Raw genomic sequence first — 8,475 nt, 5'->3', positions numbered from 1 at the left:
TTATCTCAGCGTGCTATATATATATATATATATATATCTTTGTTTTTTTAAAAACTTTTTTATTATATAACTCACACCCTACATATGTCAGTGAGGTTTGAACTCATGACCTCAAATTTGTTACTATCTGTTTGTTGAATAGAGTTGTTTTAATTTGTATGAATTTACTTGAAATCTCACTATACATGAGTTGTGATATTTTGAATGTTGATTTGGTGATCTAGTTGAAATTTCAAATTGGTAACTTGCTCTCTTTGTGCATACTATATAATCAGATTATAAGGTAATAACACTTTTTGTGATATATCTTCAGGAGGAATTTGACTTCTCTACTTGGATTTATGTTGTTTGGATGTGTTTGGATGACTTGTAACCATTGGATTGAGTACAATCAAAGACCACCATGTCATCTTTATATCATCCTTACTCCATCTAATGGTTATAAGACATCCAAGCAAATCTAAGCAACTCAAATCCAAGCAGAGAATCCGGATCCAGATATAAGTTTGAGAAGAATTATAACAGTTGATAGTTAAAGAACTCCAACAAATTTGTCATGGTAGAAAACTCATCGATCGACATCAGCATGTCAGATGGCTCCAAGGGCTCACAATGCTCGCTCAGCTAGGGTTTTATTCGGATCGGGTGGACAAGCAACGATTTTGGATCGTCACTCCTACCTCGTCGGTAGGTTACTTGGGTCCAAAAAACTCTATCCAGGATTGCAATGTATGATATCTACAATTTGGCGTATCATGATGTGGGGGAAAGATTCCTCTTCCAATTTGATCAGGAGCACTATCACAGTCGCGTTCTAAATGGGGGATCATGGTTTCATTGGAACACAATGTTGGTTATCAACACTTACGACGGCCAAAGTCCACTTGAAGAGGTTCCTCTTTTTCATTTGGAAACCTCGATCATGATCAAGGGGTTACCAATTACTTTGAGGAGCATAAGGAGGCAATTACCAGTATAGATGAATCACTGGGGGAATTTGAGCGCTATGATTATACACAGCTTAAAAGAAAGGAAGAAGAACAACATGTTCGGGTTAGGTTTGATGTTCGAGATCAGTCACAAAGAACCAAGAGATTATGAATTCTAAATTATATTCACTTTCTCCAAGAACGGAGTATTTTATACAAGAGATATCGAAACCTATTAGGAAACTAACTATGACAAAATGTTCCTAATAATACCATAATATTCACAATCCTAATATTATATGGTATGACTCACGCCAACACTCCTCCTCAAGTTGGCGCATACAGATCATAAATGCCTAACTTGTCAAGAGAGTCATGAAAGGCTTTACTTGAGAGAGCCTTCGTAAGGATATCAACCAATTGTTCTTCAGTAGGGACAAAAGAAAAGAAAATAATCTGACCATCTAACTTCTCTTTAATGAAATGTCGATCTACCTCCATGTGCTTTGTGCGATCATGTTGAACAAGATTGTGAGCAATTTCAATAGCGGCCTTATTATCACAATAAAGCGGCATAACTTTCTTCTGTCGAAATCCCAAATCTCTCAACCAGTGTCTCAACCACAACATCTCACAAAGTCCTCGGGCCATTCCTCTATATTCTGCTTCAGCACTAGAACGAGCCACTACCTTTTGTTTCTTGCTATTCCAAGTGACTAAATTACCGAAAACAAATGTGAAGTAGCCAGAAGTAGACATGCGATCTGTAATATTACCAACCCTTTCTGCATCTGTGTATCTAGAAATATCCAAACGACTGTGTTTAGAGAAGATTAATCCCTTCCTAGGAGCAGACTTCTAATACCGCAAGATATGGAACACGGCTTCCATATGAGCCTCACTGGGATTATGTATAAACTGACTCACCACACTAACTGCATATGCTAAATCAGGTCTAGTGTGTGACAAATAAATCAACCGGCCAACTAACCTTTGATACCTTGCTTTATTTGTGGGTACCAGATCCAAATACTCTGCAAACTGATGAATCTACTCGATAGGAGTATCAGCAGGTTTACAATCAAGCATACATGTTTTTACAAGCAAGTCTAAAACATATTTCGTCTGGCTCAACACGATACAATTTTTAGCACGAGCAACTTCGATTCCCAAAAAATATTTCAAACTACCCAAATCTTTCATCTCAAATTCAGAAGACAACTGATCTTGTAACCTTTGGATCTCCTCAAAGTCATCACCTGTCACAACCATGTCATCTACATAAATGATTAAAGCAGTCACCTTACCACACCGATGTTTAAGGAATAAAGTGTGATCAAAGTTACTCTACCGGTACCCAAATTTCTTCATGAACCTGATGAAACGACCAAACCAAGCTCTAGGAGATTGCTTCAAGCCATTAAGAGACTTCTTCAATTTACACACCACCCGCTCTCCAGTAGAAGTACAATATCCAGGAGGTAAATCCATATAAACCTCCTCATAAAGATCACCATGTAAGAATGCATTCTTAACATCAAACTGTCGTAAAGGCCAATCAAGGTTAGCAGCTAATGAAAGAAGTACCCGAATTGTGTTAATCTTGGCCACTGGTGCAAATGTCTCTTCGTAATCCACCCCATTATTCTGAGTGTAGCCTTTAGCTACTAGCCTTGCTTTATACGTGTCTATCCGGGTTATGCTTCACAGTATAAACCCATCGACAACTAACAGTTTTCTTTCCAGGAGGTAACGGCACTAACTCCCATGTACAATTCTTTTCAAGAGCATCCATCTCAACTATCATTGCATGCATCCACCTCTCATCCTGCATTGCGTCCTATACTTTACTAGGTAGAGATACAGAAGATAATTGATTCACAAACGCAACACATGATTTAGACAGCCTATGACTTGACACATAATTAGCAACATGATATTTAGACTTTGCATTGAGTGTAAGCTCATAATGTTTTAGAGGTTGACCACGAGTTACACGATTAGGCAATCGTTGAGTAGACACAGTACTAGACACAGAAGAAGATTGAGAAACTACCTTGGGTGAAACACCAGCTCAAGAGACCTGAGAATGAGACTGTTTCACTTGGATTGCATGTACGCAGAGCCAATACAAGCACCGACACAACCTTTAGCCCTAACATTGAATTCTGACCGTTTGAGTGAGTTATGGTTGTGGCACAGAAGATTGGGACATCCATCTTTTGGGGTGATGAAGAAGTCCATGCCTTCGTTGTTTCTAGGAATTCGTGAGTCTAGCTTGCATTGTGAAACCTGTGCTTTGGCTAAGAGTCATAGGTCTAGCTATCCTTTGAGTTTTTATTCTACTACTAAGCCTTTTGAGTTAATCCATTCAGATGAATGGGGTCCTTCAAAAAATTCTACTCTTTCTGGAATGCGATATTTTGTTTTATTCATTGATGATTTTACTCGATTATCCTGGGTTGTGCTACTTAAATTCAAAAATTCTGTTTTTTCAACCTTTATAGCATTTCATAATCTGATCCGTACTCAATATGATGCTCATGTTAAAGTCTTTTGTTCTGATAATGGAGGTGAGTTTGCCAATCGTTCTTTTTAGGAGTACTTTCAAAACCATGGCATAGTTCATCAAACTTCATGTCCATAGACACCTGAGCAAAATAGGGTGTCTGAACGGAAAAATCGTCATCTCTTGGACATGCCTCGGTCTCTTCTCTTAAGTGCTAACATGCCTAAATACCTTTGGGGAGAGGCAGTGTTGTGTGCGTCTCATGGTATGACTCACGCCAACAAGATCGTATCCGTAGCTGGCTGTTGTTTGATGTCTCTCCTTCATTGAAATCGGAACTTGAGTTGTTCTTTGGGAAGACCAAAGGGTTTCACAGAACCTGTGGATTATCCATGCACGATGCTACTGGATGTGATCAATATTTTCTAATAGAGATGGATGAACTCATGAAGGAGGCTTTTGGTGGACATACTGCTTTGTATCCTTCTAGTTCCAGTGAAGCTAGAACTGATGTCAAGTTCTACTATACTTTGGAGACGAACTCTATGGATGAACCTATTGATATGGTTTTGGAGAAGGTGCATGTTCTATTGATGACCAACCCGAAGAAGGGTATTTTGCATGAGATGTCCCCGACGAGGGAGGTCGACAATATTTTCACGGCTAATGCTACCTTGGACGTCATTATTAGGTTGATACTAATCCAAAACTAAACATGGTGGCGCAGTAGTTGAAGCATCTCTACTTGATGTGAAGTTCGTGATGCCAACAGAGGTCCCTATACCAAAGAGTGCAGTTCAACATTTTTTGGATTCGGTGGAACCACTGAACAATGGTAGATTTATGTCGAAGGCTTCTTCTCTGGTGAATCTTATGAAGAGGTTGTAAGTCACTGAATTAAAGAGACCATGGAAGAAGTACATCCAATCCAAAGCTGGGTCTGTTGAGGACAATATGAACATTGTGGTTTACATAAAGCATGGCAAATTTTGAGCTTTACCACAAAAGAAGAAGCTTGGCAGGCCCAAGGGGAGTAAAAATAAACCAAAGGTAGCGAGAGAGTTTTTTTTTTTAATGAAAGGAGGTCAGATGATTTTATTCAATAAGCACAAGCCATATTACACAGTGACCCGCCCTTGTAGGGCCGTTAGAAAGAGACACCGCTAAAACATAATACAACTCACCTATAGAGTGAAGCTCAAGAGGGGAGTAAACTAATAAAATACTGATAATAAATTTTTTCGCAACATCCATTAGAATACTCGCTGACAACCTTCAATCAATAATCCCGGCAGTTCCTCACAGGTATTGATCACAAGAAAGAAATTGGTACCGAACTAGCAGAAGTCCTGGGTCCTAAATTTTTATTCTAAAACCACCTAGATCTCAAATATGAATCCAAAACTTTAAAGACCTAGATATTTTTGCTCTAGGTCCCAAAAGACTTAGGCCCAAATTCAAAGAAACACCTTGAGCCCACTTCCCCCTAGGGTTTCCCCAAGCAAACACCACGTCTACACAACCACCGTTAGTGAAACCACAACGCCGTCCCCAAATGCACCGCTGCTTGATCAAACCGGGGTTTCGTCGCCCTCGCACCAAAGTGAACCGTCGCGCGCAAACACGGTCGGCCACAACAAGAGTATCTTTACCATTTAGCTTCAAGAAATTTGGTGAGACGACCAACATCTCTTTCCACCAAGAGCAACAACGTTGCCGAGGAGAAACCGAAACCCTCCTCTTCCACCAAGCAGCACGTTGGACCGCCACCAAGACAGGTGGAGCGATACCAGAGACGTGCATCTTGATGGACACTGGATCCCATATTTGAATCAGATCTGCTTGATAAAGCCGTTGTCCTCTCTCATCATCCCTGAGAAAAGAAACAACAACAAAGCGTCGGTAGGAGGAATGGAGAAAGTTGTTGTAGGCCGAGGCTTGCCCTGGAGAGATTCGCGAGACCGAGAAGCTTGTCAGCCAAGAACTATGATCAGAAGCGACCCCGTTCAAGAGATCCAGACAGGCAAACCCTAGGAAGGGTCGCCACCAAAGTGAGAGAGCGAGAGCTCTCATCATAATTATGGTTGAAGACGGCTGAGGTCGACGATAAACAAACCCTAGCAGAGCGCTAGGGTTGAGAAAATCTCTTGATAAAGTTTTAGGCAGCGAGAGAGTTGGCATGTATTTTAGATAAGCCAAAAAAAAGAAACGAAATTGAAGTCCAAGGGTGATTTGGAAATGACTGAGAAAAAGATGAAAGGAGAGGCCAAGGTCAGTGTTGAAGTGCAGATGGAGGAGGCACCGATGCCTCGAAAGATGGACAAAGCCTTAACGCCTGGGAAGACAGCATCTGATCGATTTGTTGGATAAGGTTAGGGAGGCGCAGTCTGCCTCCTCTTCTAATTTATTTTAATTTCTGTTTTGGTGACAGTTCAATCCAGGTGTGGTTGTTACCTTCTACTATTGTTTCTAAACCAAAGTTGAACTAAAAAATGAAGGTGCTAAAATCGCTTTGAAAAGGTGAGTGTATTTTGGATTTTGAGTCTAGTTTTTAGCTAGTCTCCGAGTCATACAAGATAGCTCTTACTGTCAGCCTTTAAGAGTGTGTTATCTTGGTACTGCTTGCTGAATATGAAATTGATTGACCTTCGTGTGTGTGTGTGTAAACAGTTGATAGTTTTTTATGGAGTTGCAATGTGTATGATGATGTATAATGATGATAAAATTGAAGGTATTGTCCCTTTGGAGGTTGTTAATTACTGATAATGATATTTAACTAGGGTTGGGCACGGTCCCAGACCGGCACTACTTTGGCCGGGACCGGGACCGGCGTACGAAGTCCAGGCCGGGCCTTTCCTGAAAAAAAAGCTGGGACCGAAAGAAGACTGGACCGGCCAAAAACCGGCCGGGCCTTCGGTTCCTAATCTGTTCTCACCGCCGACCGATTTCAATAACCACCGAAACCGATTTCAATCACCACCGAAACCCTTTTCTATCACCACCAAATCTCATTTTGTCACCACCAAATATGATATCATGAAACAAATTGAATACCATCTCAAAAACCCCAAATTCACAGCAAGAAAAGAGAACCCCAAAATCCCCCAAATCCCCCGCATACATCAATTCTGGAATAACAGAGAAGAAAGCACTTGAATACGTCATGGGTGACCCGATCGATAACACCAACGACGGAGGAAGACAAGAGGCCTGACCTTCAGACTTCGATGGAGATTCTGAGAGGCGATCATCGTGAGCTTTGTATGAGGCAAATCACTGGTTTAGTGAGAGCGGCTGGGATCAAGCTATTCCACTACGTTGTTGATGATCCGGCAAAGTACTTCGTGATTATGGAAGTTATAAGCAGAGGAAGAGAAAGATTAAGAGAAAGAGATAAGTGACCTCAATGAATTTTGAGGGAGGGGTTGTGATGCGCTTGGGATCAAGATGAAGAGAAGAGAAAGAGATAAGTCGACTGTGTGATTGTGATGCAGCTGATAAGAGGAGTTGTGGGCTTGAAATGTGTGTATCTACATATTAAATGGGAAAGTGGGTGTATTTTGATGGGCTTATTGGACTACATATAAACATCCGGGCTTTCGGGCCACAAATTTTATGTAATATTAGGGACCGGGTCCGGCCCGTTTGTTATTGAGACCGGACCAGATTGGCAAAAAAAAGAGATGGGACCATGAGAAAGCCCGGTCGGTCCGATTCAGGCTTTTTTCCTTGTTTGGGTTTTATGCCCACCCCTAGCTATGACAAAATCCACAATTACATCTCTATGGGGTATGATCACTGTGCACCTAAGTGAAAACAATTTTGTGAAATGGAGTTTCAGATTTTAATCTGTCCTGTTACATACCTAAGAGGCTTGCATATATACCAACTAGAATTATACCCGCGCCTTGGCGCGGTGTATACATTTACGGTGCGTTTGGATGTAGGTGAATTCCTAAGAATTTAATCAAACATAAGGAATTCTCAATTTCTTAGGACGGTGTCCCTCGTTTGGATACTTATCCCATGGAATTAGCAATTTTCACGGGAAATAATTCTGAAATTTAGGAGCTTAAATTCCCGACTTGAATTCCTCACAAAATAAGCGTCATTTGTCAATTCTCTTAACTAAGGTTAGTCTGAATATAAATTCTTGTCATTTTAAAACTCTACATCATGAAATCCAAACAATGGAATTCTTAATTAATAGGATTTAAATTCATGGAATTGTAATTCTCATGATTTTGAAATTTCTATGGACACATCATGAAATTCAAACAATGAAATTCTCAATTAATAGGATTTAAATTCATGGAATTGTAATTCCCAAAATATAAATGCTCTAATTGTTTTGATTTGTAAGATTCAGGATGTAGAAGAAAAGTAAAAAATAGAGGGCAAAAAAATATTTGCCGAGAGAGAATCTATCTAAAAAAATCTAAATTACACGTTTCAGAAAAAAAAAATCACTGTTCATATGCTTATGATATGAACAGTTAACCACCCTTTAGTATATAGTACAATAACTAGAATTATACCCGCGCCTTGGCGCGGTGTATACATTTACGGTGTGTTTGGATGTAGGTGAATTCCTGAGAATTTAATCAAACATAAGGAATTCTCAATTTCTTAGGACGGTTTCCCTCGTTTGGATACTTATCCCGTAGAATTAACAATTTTTACGGGAAAATAATCGTGAAAATTTAGGAGCTTAAATTTCCGACTTGAATTCCTCACAAAATAAGCGTTATTTGTCAATTCCCTTAACTAAGGTTAGTCTGAATATAAATTCTTGTCATTTTAAAACTCTACATCATGAAATCCAAACAATGGAATTCTTAATTAATAGAATTTAAATTCATGGAATTGTAATTCTCATGATTTTGAAATTTCTATGGACACATCATGAAATTCAAACAATGAAATTCTCAATTAATAGGATTTAAATTCATGGAATTGTAATTCCCAAAATATAAATGCTCTAATTGTTTTGATTTGTAAGATTCAGGATGTAGAAGAAAAGTAAAAAATAGAGGG

Source organism: Fragaria vesca, linkage group LG3 (assembly GCF_000184155.1).
Source record: "Fragaria vesca subsp. vesca linkage group LG3, FraVesHawaii_1.0, whole genome shotgun sequence".
Classification (NCBI taxonomy): Eukaryota; Viridiplantae; Streptophyta; class Magnoliopsida; order Rosales; family Rosaceae; genus Fragaria; species Fragaria vesca.
The sequence above is the reverse complement of the archived record's forward strand: the minus strand, read 5'-3'. Positions refer to the sequence as shown.